The sequence below is a fragment of the Thalassophryne amazonica genome, chromosome 21 (genome assembly GCF_902500255.1).
Source record: "Thalassophryne amazonica chromosome 21, fThaAma1.1, whole genome shotgun sequence".
Taxonomy (NCBI): Eukaryota; Metazoa; Chordata; class Actinopteri; order Batrachoidiformes; family Batrachoididae; genus Thalassophryne; species Thalassophryne amazonica.
This window is the reverse complement of record NC_047123.1, coordinates 8274293-8291504: the sequence shown is the minus strand read 5'-3', so window position 1 is coordinate 8291504 and position 17212 is coordinate 8274293. Positions and strand designations below refer to the sequence as shown.

At 41.0% G+C, this 17212-nt stretch overlaps 1 protein-coding gene across 1 annotated transcript in view; it reads right to left on the bottom strand.

The window, feature by feature from the left end:
* scara5 (scavenger receptor class A, member 5 (putative)) overlaps positions 1–16253 on the bottom strand; it is a 200071-nt gene extending 183818 nt beyond the window's left edge. The window contains exon 1 of the mRNA XM_034162423.1: positions 16133–16253. The gene's annotated coding sequence lies outside the window, so the exon portion shown is untranslated. The remainder of the gene's footprint in view (positions 1–16132) is intronic.
* Positions 16254–17212: the final 959 nt, after the last annotated feature.

Below are 17212 nucleotides of genomic sequence, written 5' to 3'. Positions count from 1 at the left end.
ACCCTTTCCCAACAGTCTGCCACCGGTGCTATTGCCCAACAGGGTGCCGGTGGAATTTGGGCTACTGCTGGGCGAAGACGACGAAGAAGAGGAGGAAAACGTTGCCACAAACAGCGGGAGAAGAAGAAAACTAGAAGGGTGGAAATGAGAGTAGTAGTATGACTGGTAAAGGGAGAGAGCTGGCTGATATGATGGGGAGGAGCAAGGTAGACATATTGTGTGTGCAAGAGACCAAGTGGAAGGGAAGTAATAGCAGGAGCATCGGCGGTGGGTACAAGTTGTTGTACCATGGTGAGGACAGGAAGAGAAATGGTGTTGGGGTCATTTTAAAGGAAGAGTATGTTAAAGGTGTGTTGGAGGTTAAGCGAGTGTCTGACAGGGTGATGAGTGTGAAGTTGGAAATTGAAGGGGTGATGATGAATATCATCAGTGCATATGCCCCACAGGTAGGTTGTGAGATGAAGGAGAAAGAAGTTTTCTGGAGTGTGTTAGATGAGGTGGTGGAGAGTGTGCCCAAGCATGAAAGAGTGGTGATAGGAGCAGACTTCAATGGGCATGTTGGTGAACGGAACAGAGGTGATGAGGAAGTAATGGGTAGATATGGTATCAAGGATAGGAATGGGGAAGGACAGATGGTAGTTGATTTTGCAAAAAGGATGGAAATGGCTGTGGTGAATACCTACTTTAATAAAAGGGAGGAGCACAGGGTAACATGTAAGAGTGGAGGAAGGTGCACACAGGTGGACTACATTCTTTATAAGAGATGCAAGCTAAAAGAAATCACAGACTGTAAGGTGGTAGCAGGAGAGAGTGTCACTAGACAGCATAGGATGGTTGTTTGTAGGATGACTTTAGAGGTAAAGAAAAAGAAGAGAGTGAAAGCTCAACAAAGGATCAGATGGTGGAAGCTGAAGGAGGAAGACTGTTGTGTGAAATTTAGCGAGCAGGTGAGAGAAGCACTAGTTGGAGGGGAAGCAATTTTGGACAACTGGAAAAGTACTGCAGATGTGGTGAGGGAGACAGCTAGGGCAGTACTGGGTATGACATCTGGACAGTGGAAGGAAGACAAGGAGACTTGGTGGTGGAATGAAGAGGTCCAGGAAAGCATAAGGAGAAAGAGGTTGGCTAAAAGTTTTGGGATAGTCGGAGAGATGAAGAAAGTAGACAGGAGTACAAGGAGATGCGGCGTAAGGCGAGAAGAGAAGTGGCAAAAGCAAAGGAAAAGGCATATTGCGAGCTGTACAAGAAGTTGAATAGTAAGGAAGGAGAAAAGGACTTGTACCGATTGGCCAGACAAAGGGACAGAGCTGGAAAGGATGTGCAGCAGGTTAGGGTGGTAAAAGATGCACATGGTAATGTGCTGACAAGTGAGGAGTGTGTGTTGAGAAGGTGGAGGGAATATTTTGAAGAGTTGATGAATAAATAAAATGAGCGAGAGAAAAGGCTGGATGATATGGTGAGAGTAAATCAGGAAGTAAAAGAGATTAGCAAGGAAGAAGTGAGGGCTGCTATGAAGAGGATGAAGAGTGGAAAGGCAGTTGGTCCAGATGACATTCCAATGGAGGCATGGAAATGTCTAGGAGAGATGGCAGTAGAGTTTCTAACCAGATTGTTTAATAAAATCTTGGAAAGTGAGAGGATGCCTGAGGAGTGGAGACGAAGTGTGCTGGTTCCTATTTTCAAGAACAAGGGTGATGTGCAGAGCTGCAGTAACTACAGAGGCATAAAGCTGATCAGCCACAGCATGAAGTTATGGGAAAGAGTAGTACAAGCTAGGCTTAGAAAACAGGTGAAGATCTGTGAGCAGCAATATGGTTTCATGCTGAGAAAGAGCACTACAGATGCAATGTTTGCTCTGAGAATACTGTTGGAAAAGTACAGAGAAGGACAGAAAGAGTTACATTGTGTGTTTGTGGACTTAGAAAAAGCTTATGATAGGGTGCCAAGAGAAGAGTTGTGGCATTATATGAGGAAGTCTGGAGTGGCAGAGAAGTATTTTAGGGTAGTGCAGGACATGTACAAGAATAGTGTGACAGCGGTGAGATGCGCAGTCGAAATGACAGACTCATTCAAGGTGGAGGTGGGATTACACCAAGGATCAGCTCTGAGTCCTTTCTTGTTTGCAGTGGTGATGGACAGGTTGACAGATGAGATCAGACAGGAGTCCCCATGGACTATGATGTTTGCAGATGACATTGTGATCTGTAGTGAGAGTAGAGAGCAAGTTGAGTCTAGTCTGGAGAAGTGGAGATATGCTTTGGAGAGAAGGGGAATGAAAGTCAGTAGAAGCAAGACTGAGTACATGTGTGTGAATGAGAGGGAGCCCAGTGGAATAGTGCAGTTACAAGGAGTAGAAGTGGTGAAAGTAGATGAGTTTAAATATTTGGGGTCAACTGTTCAAAGTAATGGAGAGTGTGGTAGAGAGGTGAAGAAGAGAGTGCAGGCAGGGTGGAGTGGGTGGAGATTGGGTACAGGAGTGATTTGTGACCGAAGAATATCAGCAAGATTGAAGGGGAAAGTTTACAAAACAGTAGTGAGACCAGCTATGTTGTATGGTTTAGAGACAGTGGCACTAACAAAAAGACAGGAGGCAGAGCTGGAGGTGGCAGAGCTGAAGATGTTGAGATTCTCTTTGGGAGTGACAAGAATGGACAAGATTAGGAATGAACATATCAGAGGGACAGCTCAGGTGGGACGGTTTGGAGACAAAGTCAGAGAGGCGAGATTGAGATGGTTTGGACATGTGCAGAGGAGGGACCCAGGGTATATAGGGAGAAGGATGCTGAGGATGGAGCCACCAGGCAGGAGGAGAAGAGGGAGACCAAAGAGGAGGTTCATGGATGTGCTGAGAGAGGACATGCAGGTGGTTGGTGTGACAGAGGAAGATACAGAGGACAGGGTGAGATGGAAACAATTGATCTGCTGTGGCGACCCCTAACGGGAACAGCCGAAAGACAAAGAAGAAGAAGAGGTATTATTTTTGACAGGTGCAACTTATTTTTCTTATTTTTTGTCAACTTTGCACTGAACTTTTGCTGAATCATTTTCAACTTTTCAATGTTCTTCTGCTTCAATTTTCCTGTCAAGTTATTTAACTTTTTAAAGGGTTCTGAAACAATCAGACAAGTAGCCTCTCCTTGCTGATGTAAATGTAGTAGGCTCGGCATTGGTGTTTGTACAAAATCCACAAGATGACGGTTCATTTTGACTTTGATTTGTTGCTTCCTTAGGAAATAAAAATTATAAGTACCTTAAACTTTTTTTCCTCCACGTTTCACAGCAGTTACTATCAGGGAGAAGCTGTTGTTAATCTGAAGGATTTTATACACAAGTGTAGACACTATAAAACAAGATAAGCTAACACCAACTTTATTTATCCTGAAGGATATTATTTTGCCAGAGTACTGCAAAAGTAACCAATGTTTTTTTTTTTTTTTTTACAATAAGTACAACAAATTTATGTAAAATGACTGGAAGACATTTGCACAAGATGTTTGACAACATTGCAAATATCTCTCAATAATTCATTATGTATTCATCCTGCAGAAGGGGGAGGAATTTTACAGTCTGATTGCCACAGGTAGGAAAAACACCTGTGGTGTTCTGTGGTGCACCTCGGTGGTCTCAGTCTATGACTGAAGGTGCTCTGACAGGACGTCAGTGTGGCATGCAGGGGATGGGAGATGTTTTCCAGAATGCTGCGCAGTTTCCTCAACATCCTCCTCTCTGACACCTCCACCACAGACTCCAGCTCAACCCCCAGGACACAGCCAGCTCTCCTGATGAGCTTGTTGAGTCTGTTCATGTCAGGTGCCTTCAGCCTGCTGCCCCAACACAGGCTGAAGGCCTATATACAATATACTCATGCACAAGACTGAAACAGGGAGGTCTGGAGAAAGATGTTACATCGTTTGACACTTTAGGAATTAGTTGGACTGAATTATCCCACTCTCACAGCCTTTATAGTGATAGGAATCTTATACTAGTAAAAGTAGTTAAGCTGATTAGTGTAATATCTATTTACTATTTTGATGTGAAGGCTGTAATATCACAGGAAACAACAATAACAAAGAAGATGTGCACAAAATATGTGGTGCAAAAAGGTGGTGGATAATTCTTCTATTTTTTGGGGAGGACCCTGCTTATGGTCAACTGGTTGGGATAAAGACTGGGGTTCATTTTAATTCATGACCTAAGGCAATGACTAGATATTTTTGGTACTAGGTTTCTTAGGAGGACTCTTAGGTGCCACTTCAGTGACTTTGTATCAATGACCTGTTACTTCAAAAAACACGGTTGCAGAATTGTTTGCATGGATGATTGTCATTCAAGACCCAAGGCAGCCCCATAGTGTGGTGGATGTGGGTGCACATGGCACCAACGCATGCTCCAAGCCCTGACCCACGACCTGTTGCACCTTGGCAGAGGTATGCACTTTAGTGATTGCTCTCATGTCTCTATGAGGATTCCAACATTGATAAGCAACCTCATTCATCTATGCACAGGCATAAAAATGATAAAATGATTAGCATAATTTCAGCCATAACACACTGAATGCCATTATATTCAGACTACAGCAATGCATCAAAATCATGCACATATCCACACGTGGACATGTGCACACTGAAGGTAACTTGTGCAAATGGCCATAATCACTAAACTGGTTGTGATAGATTTACCATTTGGCTTTCTGGCAAATGGATCACAAACAGTGCACAAGGAAGTCTCAGACTCAACCTGATGACAGTATTATGTGGCTGCAGAACATGAATCTGACATGTCTATATACACACACATCAGCTGGGTGTTGTAAATGCAAGATACAATACCTACAATAGAATCGCAAAGAGAAGAACATCATATTTAACACAAGGCCCAACAATCAGCATGTTCTTCACGTTCTCATTTTTCTTTTAAAGAGATACTCAAGAAGTCCTGTTGGATTCCTACAGGAAATCCTAAATAAATCAAAAATAAAAATGCTTGTTATTTAGTTTTCTTACATTTCACTTTTGGCAACATCTTCCAGTTAAAATCCTCTCCAAAAAATATTGGAACACGGTGAGGTCATTGGCTTTTGCTATATAGTGAAAACATTTGGATTTGAGATCTTTGAGACAGATTTGAGAATAGAGTTAAAATGTCAGTATGTCCTTTTTACACTGTGCGCTGCTGAAGCATCGATATCAGCATTTTGTTTTCACTAGAGTGTGTGTGTGTGTGTGTGTGTGTGTGTGTGTGTGTGTGTGTGTGTGTGTGTGTGTGTGCGCGCATGTCTGTGGTTAAGATAACTCAAAAACAGCTGGACACATTTCCTTCAAACTTGGCAGGACTATTATTTGGACAAATATAGAGAGATTATTAGATTTTTGAGTAGTTTGGTCAAAAGTCAAGAAAAACATGGTAGAAAAAACATTTTTATTTGTATACCTCAGCAGCCAAAAAGCCTAGACAGATGATCTAAAGCAAACATTGATCAGCAAACTATTTGCAGTTGACAGTTATGAAGGACTTCAAAATGAAATCACACAGAAGTCATAACGTAATCAAAAACACTATTACAGACATTTACATTCCGTATATCCAAATGGGTTGGACTTAAGGTGTTCATGAGGTATGGGTGTGTTGCAGTCTTTATGGAAATGAGCGTTTCATCATGTTTGTTTCTGCTAAGTTGACTATCCGACATATCGATATCCATATTAAACATCTGTAGATATTCATTATGTTACTGTGGCTGCACCCGTTTTGTTGGTTGCAAATGTGTGTGTGCCCCGTGTGCTTCTCTATTATAACATATATGTAACAACATGCAAAACCCCTCATGATGTCATACAGGAATGCCACCAATTGCATCGAAGAAGTTTTGAACATGCTTAAACTGCTTGCAATGTGGTTTTATCTCAGCAACACACAGAAAAACCTCTGCTTTTACACCATACATGCTATACTACAGCATGTCTTTAAAGTGTATTTGTACAAATAATTATGTAGTGCCTAGCCAGCTGAAAGTGTCCGAATGTTGTGCACTTTAGACGATGCGTTTGGTGGTCTTGCTGGTACTTGTTTCCAGAATGCAGGTGCTTGGTGTTAAAATGACAACTATGTGAGAGGTGCAATAATAGTCGTGTTAATCTGTGCACCACTTTCTTCCTGGTGAAAGACAGGGCCTCCGACTCCGGATCGTGAATGAAAAGGACAGCCAGCCTGAAAAGGATGTCTGACCCGAGTGTGAGAGTGAACGGAAATGAGAAGAACAGGCCAAGTCCTCAGGGTGACACGACCTAGGTCAATTTTAATATGGTCAAAAAAGTTTGTGATGCTTTCATTTATCCCAGCGTTCATGGCTGTCTGTGCCCTGTGGGTGTCCCTGTTACTGTCAGTTACGCAGTGAGATAAGAATATATATTATTCATTTAAATGAAGAACACCAAATGATGAGAAAGCTCAATTTTCTGGTTTTCTTTGTCTGAAGTTTCAAGTTTAATTCTGAGTATGGGTGTGAATAAGTATTCACAGTCGTTGCTCAATACTTTGTTGATGCATCTTTGGCAGCAATTATAGCCTCAGGTTTTCTTGAGTATGATGCCACCAGCTTGGTGCACCTATCTTTGGGCAGTTTGGTCCATTCCTCTTTGCAGCATCTCTCAAGCTCCATCAGGTTGGATGGGGAGCATCAGTGCACAGACATTTTCAGATCTCTCCAGACATGTTCAGTCTGATTCAGGTCTGGGCTCTGGCTGGGCCACTCAAGGACATTCACAGAGTTGTCCTGAAGCCACTCCTTTGATATCTTGGCTGTGTGCTTAGGGTCATTGTCCTGCTGAAAGAAGAACCATCACCCCAGTCTGAGGTCAAGAGCGCTCTAGAGCAGGTTTTCATCCAGGATGTCTCTGTACATTGCTGCATTCATCTTTCACTCAATCCTGACTAATCTCCCAGTTCCTGCTTCTGAAAAACATCCCTGCAGCATGATGCTGCCACCATGCTTCGCTGTTGGGATGGTACCTGGTTTCCTCCAAATATCCAGATGCACTATATATATATATATAAAACAGGAGTATATGGGTATGGAAAATGGATCTATTAGTTTGTGAGGTCATGCGACTTCTACTCATATATGGGGGGGAATCACACATTCATTAATAATAATAATAACAACAATGATGATAATAGTTTTTTTGTGTTTGGCTGTCCCAAGAATCAAAGCACTAAACAAAATAAACTCTAGTCATAAAAGAATAAATGCCCGTAATAAAAGTCCACCACAACAATATACAAAAATACTAAATTCAACTATCCATCTGATGATTTCTTTAGTCTGAATAGCATCAAATAACATCCAATACATTGTCCACTGTACATAAATGTGTCCATCTTGCTTACTTGTGAAATTTAAAAGCCTTTATGTTCAGTAACAGCACATGCTGTGGTGTGCACATGTGCTACACTGAGTTCCTGTTCACTGTAAAACTAGTGAATTCCACACACAGGAAAAAAAGGTAACTTTTGCAACTTTTTTATGTTTTTGTCCTCTTCACAATGCATGTTTTTGATCGGTGCAACTTTTACTCTGGCGCGATTTATACTGCAGAAAATACAGCAATAAGGGCCCCTTCACACATAACATGAAAGACGCAGAAACCAGAAGACAATCTGCAAACCAAAAAAGAAACCGGGAATGATGAAACATTCTACCTGCTGTCGTGAGGAACACACACTCGGACAGGTGCACACAAAACCGTCTCCGCAGTTTTCTGCACGCTTGTGTTCATGTGCACGAACACAATGTGAGCATGTGGAAAGTCGCGCACACAGCAGTGGAGAAAAAATAAGTAAAAAAACACCGCAATTTATAATACTTAATTCCTGTTATAAAGAGCAGATTTAACCTCCGCCTAGACGTACATCAGGAAGTAATGAAATGACATGGATTACTGTTCTCTGCTTTATGTTTCTTACATGAATTACCGGATGCGGTCGAGCCGGCCAGCTGTCGTGTCATGAAGATTCAAATCCAGTGTCATGAAGAGCCGGGGTGGGGGGGGGGGGGTGGACGACGATTACACACTCCACACGCCATTTGTGTGTATGGGGTGGGGGTTAAATATGATCCCTTTGTGGGGTGCACCTTACTTTACGATCTCATTGCACACGGTGTGTTGTGTGGGCCACCCGAAGAGGAGGTACTGCTGGCCCAACACCAGAGGGCGCCCTGCCTGAAGGCGGGCTTCAGGCACCAGAGGGCGCAGCCGCCGCAGAGGAGCCCCAGAAGCCCGGAGCTGACAGCTGTCACCATTCACCTTAATCAGCATTACCATGAAAGCCTGGAGGAGACACCACATCTCTGCCGAGAAATCTGCTTACCCTACAGGTAACCTTCTCAGCCTTTCTCTGTGTCATACGCACATATTGAATACTAACATGTTTGTAGTCGTAACCTGCCGTAACTAACAGCTTGGAGCTGGTGTGTTGGAAATTTGGAGGAGTCGGCGATTCCGCTCCTAAATTTCTTTGTGTTCAGTAGGCACTGCACGAACTGGTTTTCATGCTACCCGAGAGTGAAGGACTTGTCACTCCAGAAAGAACTGTGAGTTGCTGACTGTTGCTGGGTGTTTCACACACCCACATAATCTGTTTGTGCTTCCTGCCAGCAGTACCCAATCTGACAGCTGGAGGCGGTGGCCACCTGGGGACTCAGGACTTGGCGGCTCCGGTGTGTTGCAGGTCTCCACTGGCAGTGGAAATTGTGTGGGGGCCGACTCTTCTCTGGACAGGCGACTCCTATCCTCGAGCCTGCCCACACGTCACCTATTGTTTAATTGACTGTTTCCTAAAAGTGGTATCTGTATTTCGTTGTGCACGTTTTCACAACATTAAATTGTTATCTTTTGGCATTTTCATTATCCGTTCATTTATGCCCCCTGTTGTGGGTCCGTGTCACTACACCTTCCCAACACTGTAAATAAGAAAGTGGAGTTGGACATGACCCATATGCACTTGTGCTATGCGTGCTATATCATAATCTACAGATCATCAAGATGGGGTCTATGACCTCTTTGATACAAATCAAAGATACAAATCTGGATCCACCTCAAGACTTAACTCATTCCTAACCACCTGCCATTGCCTACCCCTACACCACATTGCATTAAACTCCATTCACACCTTTCTAATTCATTTAATGGTTCATACATCGAACAATCTGTATAACTTTAACAAGCATGTCCAGATTTTTAATCTATTTCAGGCCATATACGTTTTGCTTCAGAGACTTGTAACTAGACCGGTCATGTGGGTTTGATTAACTCTGTAGACATGTAGAGAGAGAGAGAGAGAGAGAGAGAGCAAGGAAGAGAGAAAGAGAGAAACAAAGAGAGAATCATTCAGAAAGAACCGAGTATCTTGTCATGCATGTAGAACAATTTTCCCCATCAGAGCACCAAATTGTCTGAAGTCAAAGGGGAACTTAGTGTGTGGTCTTTGCTGTCTTTGTGGTTCCTTCAAAAATACCAGCATCATGCCATCTGTTAATGCAGAGTAATAAATATATAAATAAAGGAGCTACATATTTAACTCAGATTTTCTGTTATTTATGATAGAGATGTACTGTGAGACTGACAGCACAGTAAATCTCCAGCATCACTCCAAACCACTGATCTTTAAACTGAACGGCCACCTCCCGTTTTCTTTTTTAAATACAGGAGAGGATTTCAACCAGTGGTTTTCAAATTGTGAGGTGTGGAGGCACAAAAAAACAAAAAAAAAACAACAACTGTAAATACTGTTAACCAACAAAAGAAGAAGGGGAAAAATGAAAAAGAAAACATTGTTAGGCAACATGCCAGGAGCAAAATGGATCCATTTTGCTCCTGGCACGTGGTTCCACCCAGAGATGGGTGTGGTATTTGTGCTGGAGACCCTCCTGTCCTCTGCATCAGCAACACTTCCTGTATATTTTTTTGTGAATTGTTTTGTAATTTATGTCTGTATCATGGCCCAAGCAGAGGGTCACTCCTATGAGTCTGGTCTGCTTGAGGTTTCTTCCTCAGAGGGAGTTTTTCCTTACCACTGCTGCTCTGGGGGTTAGTAAGGTTAGACTTTACTTGTGTGAAGCGCCTTGAGGCAGCTCTGTTGTGATTTGGCGCTATGTAAAGGAAAATAAATTGAAATTGTAAATTTGCCAGTGAGAAGACAGTTTGGGGCAACCAAAACAGAAGAAAGTGGAGGACGATCTTTGTTTGCTCCTCTCCACAGTGCATCCCCGCATCAGCCGCCTGTGCGCGTCAAAGACTCAGACTTATTGCTCACACTAAACAAGAGGTGAGACTAGATGAGAGACTAAATATGCACAAAAGTTTAATTAATATTATTCATGTTAAAATGTGTTAGTTATGTTAAAGGCATTTAAAAACACACAGAGATGTTTAAATGTAAAAAAAAAAATGATGTTTAAAATATGACAAAAGGTAAAAATCGAATAGAAAGACGGTTTAAAATGTTTGAAAAGGTTGTAAAATGTGTAAATGCATAGACAGTTCATTAAAAACATAAATATATTAAAAATGTGTTTAAGATGTAAAAGAATAAAAAGAAACACATGAAGATGTTGAAATTGTGTGTGTGTGTGTGTGTGTCGGTGGGAGGGGGGGGGGTGCAGCTATTCATTTGTTCTCTGGGGGGGGGGGGGGGGGGGCTCACTCTCCCACACTTTGAACTATTCATTCTTCAATAAAACACATTCCCACAGTGTGTTTTATTTCTGGTGACCCTCGAAGGAATCGAGAAGAGGTCTTTATTTAATGTGGGGGACCAGTCAAAGCACTAAGCTTATTTCCAGAAGGGCCCACGGAACATATTCCTCCACTTCCCCCAACTGCCCTGTTCGAAGTACCACTTTGGAGCTTTACTGCGATCAGGAAATGAACCCTGATCTCTAGCGTCACAGGCCAATGTGCAAACCACCACTCCACCAAATGCCATAACATTAATAACTTTCTCCTGTAAGAATTCTGAACATCAAGTGTTTTTTTTAGTTTCCTCAATAACATTCCAACAAGATTTCTCAAAGAGGGACATATGGGACAGTGACTCCATGAGCCTGAAACCAATGCCGACCTAATTGGTACCTCTTAATGGGACTAAACACAACCCATTCTCATGAGTTTTTCTTTTTTCATGCTCCTGTCACGAAATGAGTCACATTTTCGTGATTTTTTTTAAAAAGCTTACTATTACTAACCATACCCCATCCTGCTCAGAGTGCCGCTCTCATTGGACCGACATCTCAGCTATTTTGGAATTGTGGGATAGCTCGCGCCCACAGATTGAACTCGCCGGACTACTTTCCTAACCCAAGTCTTTCATCGCCGACTGTAAATTGCAATCAAACCATTCCAATCGTATCTTTCTGAACTCTTCCTCATCAAACTCCACCGTGTCAATGTTTACAATGTGCTTGAGCGATAACAGGTGACGTTGCTCATAAACTTTAAATTTCTTAAATATTTATTGCGGCCACTCTTAAAACTTCAGTTATCTTTAGAATTTTATTACTGGTAAATGTTAGAATTATTTAGATGAGATATTCTCATTATCTCACAGGAATATATCACAATTATCTGGGAGAACTATTTTTTGTGCAGGAATTCATCAAGGATGTCGGCCACAGGTGCGTACTAACACAGAATACCCAGAAACTGGACAGTTGTTTGGCCATAATGAGGTCGTCCGCTTTTAGCTTGCCATAAGCTAAGCTAGTGGCGCTTGTGAGAGTGTGATCCTCCCCCTAACCCTAACCATAACCCCCCAGACCTTCCTGCTTCACTTTTCATTTCGTGCTCCTGTCACAGAATGTATTCAAATGAATTTATGCTCCCATTACAAAAATGTGGCACCTTTTGTGACAATATCACAAACCAATAGATTAATGTATATTTTGTGATACTGATTGAAGAAATGCCGTGAGATATGGTTGACTAAACAACACCTACTGTCCAGTCTGAGTGAACCATGGCAACCCAGTCTCATGGCAGTATTACGGAAAGCACATTAATCTATGGGTTTGTGACGGGGGCACGGAAATGGGGCGCTTTTCATAACAGGCCACAAATTCATTTCATGATGGGCATAGAAATGTGTGTGTCTGTGTGTGTTCGGGGGGGGGGGGGGGGGGGGGTCATGGTTAGGGTAGACACTTAAGTTATGGTTAGAGATACAGTGAGGAAAATAAGTATTTGAACACCTACCAGCCAGCAAGAATTCTGGCTCTCACAGACCTGTTAATTTTTCTTTAAGAAGCCCTCTTATTCTGCACTCTTTACCTGTATTAATTGCACCTGTTTGAACTTGTTACCTGCATAAAAGACACCTGTTCACACACTCAGTCAATCACACTCCAACCTGTCCACCATAGCCAAGACCAAAGAGCTGTCTAAGGACACCAGGGACAAAACTGTAGACCTGCACAAGGCTGGGATGGACTACAGGACAACAGGCAAGCAGCTTGGTAGAAGACAACAACTGTTTTGATTATTTATTAGAAAATGGAAGAAACACAAGATGACTGTCAATCTCCCTCGGCCTGCGATTCTATGCAAGATCTCACTTTGTGGGGTAAGGATGATTCTGAGAAAGCTCAGAACTACACAGGAGGACCTGGTCAATGACCTGAAGAGAGCTGGGACCATAGTCACAAAGATTACATTAGTAACACATGATGCTGTCATGGTTTAAAATCCTGCAGGGCAACAAGGTCCCCCTGCTCAAGCCAGCACATGTCCAGGCCCATTTGAAGTTCACCAGTGACCATCTAGATGATCCAGAGGAGGCATGGGAGAAGGTCATGTGGTCAGATGAGACCAGAATAGAGCTTTTTGGAATCAACTCCACTTACCATTTTTAGAGGATGAGAACAACCCCAAGAAAACCATCCCAACCGTGAAGCATGGGGGTGGAAAGATCCTACTCTGGGGGAGCTCTTCTGCAAAGGGGACAGGACGACTGTATTGAAGGGAGGATGGATGGGGTCATGTATTGCAAGATTTTGGCAAACAACCTCTTTCCCTCAGTAAGAGCATTGAAGATGGGTTGTGGCTGGGTCTTCCAGCATGACAATGACCCCAAACACACAGCCAGGGCAACTAAGGAGGGGCTCCGTAAGAAGCATTTCAAGGTCCTGGAGTGGCCTGGCCAGTCTCCAGACCTGAACTCAATAGAAAATCTTTGGAGGGAGCTGAAACTCCAAACCTGAAAGATTTGGAGAAGATCTGTATGGAGGAGTGGACCAAAATCCCTGCTGCAGTGTGCAAACCTGGTGAAAAACTACAGGAAACGTTTGACCTCTGTAACTGCAAACAAAGGCTACTGTACCAAATAATAACATTGATTTTCACAGGTGTTCAAATACTTATTTGCAGCAGTAACATACAAATAAATTATTAAAAAAAGATATATTGTGATTTCCAGATTTTTTTTTTTTTTTTTTAGATTATGTCTCTCACAGTGGACATGCACTTAAGATGAAAATTTCAGACCCCTCCATGATTTATAAGTGGGAGAACTTGCAAAATCGCAGGGTGATCAAATACTTATTTTCCTCACTGTAGGAGAAGGGGAGGATTATAAATAACAAAATAAAAAACTGTGTCATGAAAATCAGGTACTTTTTGTGACATGGGCACAAAAGAACCCCCCCATGAGTGGCAGCTACAGTCAGGTGGATGTCAATGAAGGATTAAACATAAAATTAATTTTAAGGTCTACTTCATTTCCATATAAAGTTATTTAAAGCAACAGGTTCAAGATCAATCAGTCTTTATTCACCCCGTCAGATTTTCAGTGGTTCAAAAGTTTATATACATCAAGTTAACTGCCTCTTTAAAAAAGACAGAAACTCCAAAAGAATTCAGAAATTGATGGAATAATTTTTAATCGTTTTCAGATGACTAACCGGCATAATTTGTGGTTAATTTTCCCACCTTGGGCCGTACTCAAGGGCCTGTTTGAAGAATTTTGGAATTCATTTTGTCCCAATGGTCCAAGAGAACCTGAGGACCATAAAGAATCAATAGAGCTGGAGAAATTAGACAGAAATGTGATATTTTCCACTTTTAAGAGAGCAACTCATCACTATTAACTTTTAGCTTCAACCTGTAAGAAAATACTGTCATTTGTATTCACATTCCTCTATTTCGGAGCCCAAAAGTAATTGGACAAATAATCACTTTTTCAGCTGGTCTAATTTACACAAGCCAGCAGATGGATACATGTACATTTCTAAGTCACTGAATATGTCTTAATCTTTGCTTACATCCATAATTAATAAATATAAACAGTATGGTGCCTTGTGCAAGGAGACGAGTGAGGGAAGCCACCAAGACACCCATGGCAATTCCAAAGGAGATGCAGCCTTCTGTAACTGTGACTGGAGAAACTGTGTGCAGTGCAAAAGGAGATGTGACATTTCAGATGCAATTTATCAGAAGGCACATGGGATACCCAAGCATGGTTTTGATAAATTTCCCTAAAATCCTTCTGTGCTGCTACACTGTGAAGCTTTGACTGGTGATGCATCAGGCAAAAGCTACTTGATGTACAGTTTCTCCAATCACATCCACAGAAGCCTATAACTCCTTTTTATCAACACTACAAACACATCTTGACTGATTCATGTCAGCTCAATTGTGGTGGTGTGCAGAGGCAAAATAACAGAAATTGCCTCACTGTCCAGATACTTATGGACCTGACTGGAAACCTTTAAATTTTGGGTTTGTCATTTATAGCAAAAATTGCACCAAAGCCCACATAGATCATTAAAAAAAAAAAAAAAAAAAACTACAATTGACCCTGACAGACAGAAAAACAGTACTTTGCATAGTGGTGAATTACTGATATCACAGTATTTTTTTCTTGTGTGTGTGTGTGTGTGTGTGTGTATGTGTGTGTGTGAGAGAGAACTCAGAAACAGCTGAATGGATTTCCTTCAAACTCAGTGGGAATAATACTTGAATAGATATCTGGAAGTGATTAGATTTTGAAGTACTTTGGCAAAAGGCCAAAGAATGCATGGTCCAAAAAACACCTGTTTTTGTATATCCCAAGCACCAAGTTGCCCAAAAAGGATGATCTTAAAGTTCAAGTGACCAAGTGGGGTCATTTATGACCCTGGGAATATATTTTTGTGCCCAATTTTTCTAATTGTAATTGGATAAAAAAATTCCTATCATGTGTGGAAAGTATAATCCAGACTTGTGGGGGATCACTTATGACCCCCGGGGAAGATCTATGAAATTTTTAACATTATATCTTCAGATGATAATGTAATTTGCCAACTCTAGTCATTATATTTTACTGTTTTGCAGGGATGCATGGCCAACAGACCAAAAAACAAAACAAAACAAAACAAAACAAACAAAAACAAACAAACAAACAAAAAAAACCCCGCAAGATTTACAGCTGCACAAGCATTGAGACTGATTCTTGATGCTGAGAGTGAGGATGAAAATAGCTCATGATTGTTACAAAGGATGACTGATGGGTTCATTGAGATTTGTGTTAAAGTAGTGGCATATTTGATAGTCGCCGGTTCTTGTATATTTGATGCTACAGTTGTCCTACCATATTCGTTGCTAAAATAGCTTGGTCACATGAGGGTTAAACGCATATTGATCAGCAAATATTTGCGATTGACTGATACGAATCACTTCATAATCACATAATCACATCAAGAGGGAGGATTTACGAGGGGAACCTGAACGCATTCTTTACCTTAAAAATGCATCTCATTCATTAATTAACTCCATCATGAAACCATTTCTCCTCTGGTGAACGAACATGAAACACTTAACAATTTTCATCAGATGACTGTAATTAAAACTTAATTTCCACCCCTTTGTTTGCCTTTAATGTTTTAACTTGCAGTTTCACGACAGTATCACGACAGGATGTCAAACTAACCTGCAGTAAACACAGGTCAAACAGAATTTAGAGGTATTTTTTTTTCTTATTAATTTAATTTAAAAAAATTATCAGAAATGTTCATTCTCATTCTGCAATGTCAATAAACATAACAGCAGAAACGGCTCCTAAAAGTGTTTAAAATTCCTTCAAGAGAACCAAACAGCTTTCTCACCTTGTCCGCTGCCAACTGGACGAAGAAAAAAGTCACTGCTCCGTGATGGGCGTCATTTTTTTAATTTTTTTTTTATTTTTTTAATTGTGGAAAAAGTTTGTTGTTGTGTTTTGGTCCGTCAGCTGTCAAACTGTGTGATACGGCGCGTGCACACACACTCACAGGCCGACGTCATCGTCACGTGACCGATCTGCAACTCAGCCAGCGAGAGTTTTCACCGCACGCGCGCACTGCCGCGCCAAAGGATACCTGGAGCAGGTGTCCAACAGCGCCATCTGCTGGATAGTTATTACACTGAACGAAGTAGAAGAAAAACTATTACATCAACCGGCTATTTTTATTTTAGACAATATTAGTGCAGAAATCCTTTTTTAAGTGTCTGCGAACCCATTAATTAAACAATTAAGTAGGTAAATGACAGCAGTTCGAGTTTGTGAAGGTTGTCACACAACTGTAGTGTAATTTGATACACTTTAGGGATCAAGAAAACGTTAATTTAACTTTTATTCACGAGTAGAGCATCTAACTGCTGCTTTTGAGAATTGTTCAAATGATGATACAAAAAAGGTGCAAATATACAAATATAATAAGAATTAAATAGAAATATAACTATATATATAAGTATATACATATATATAAAATTTAATTTAATTAATTAGTTAACATTTATTCACGAGTAGAGCATCTAACTGCTGCTTTTGAGAATTGTTCAAATGATACAAAAAAGGTGCAAATATACAAATATAGTATAATAATATAATAATATAATAATATAATAATATATAATTAACTAGAAATATAACTATATATATATATATATATATATATATATATATATTTATGGAGTTCCACAAGGTTCTGTGCTAGGACCAATTTTATTCACTTTATACATGCTTCCCTTAGGCAGTATTATTAGACGGTATTGCTTAAATTTTCATTGTTACGCAGATGATACCCAGCTTTATCTATCCATGAAGCCAGAGGATACACACCAATTAGCTAAACTGCAGGATTGTCTTACAGACATAAAGACATGGATGACCTCTAATTTCCTGCTTTTAAACTCAGATAAAACTGACG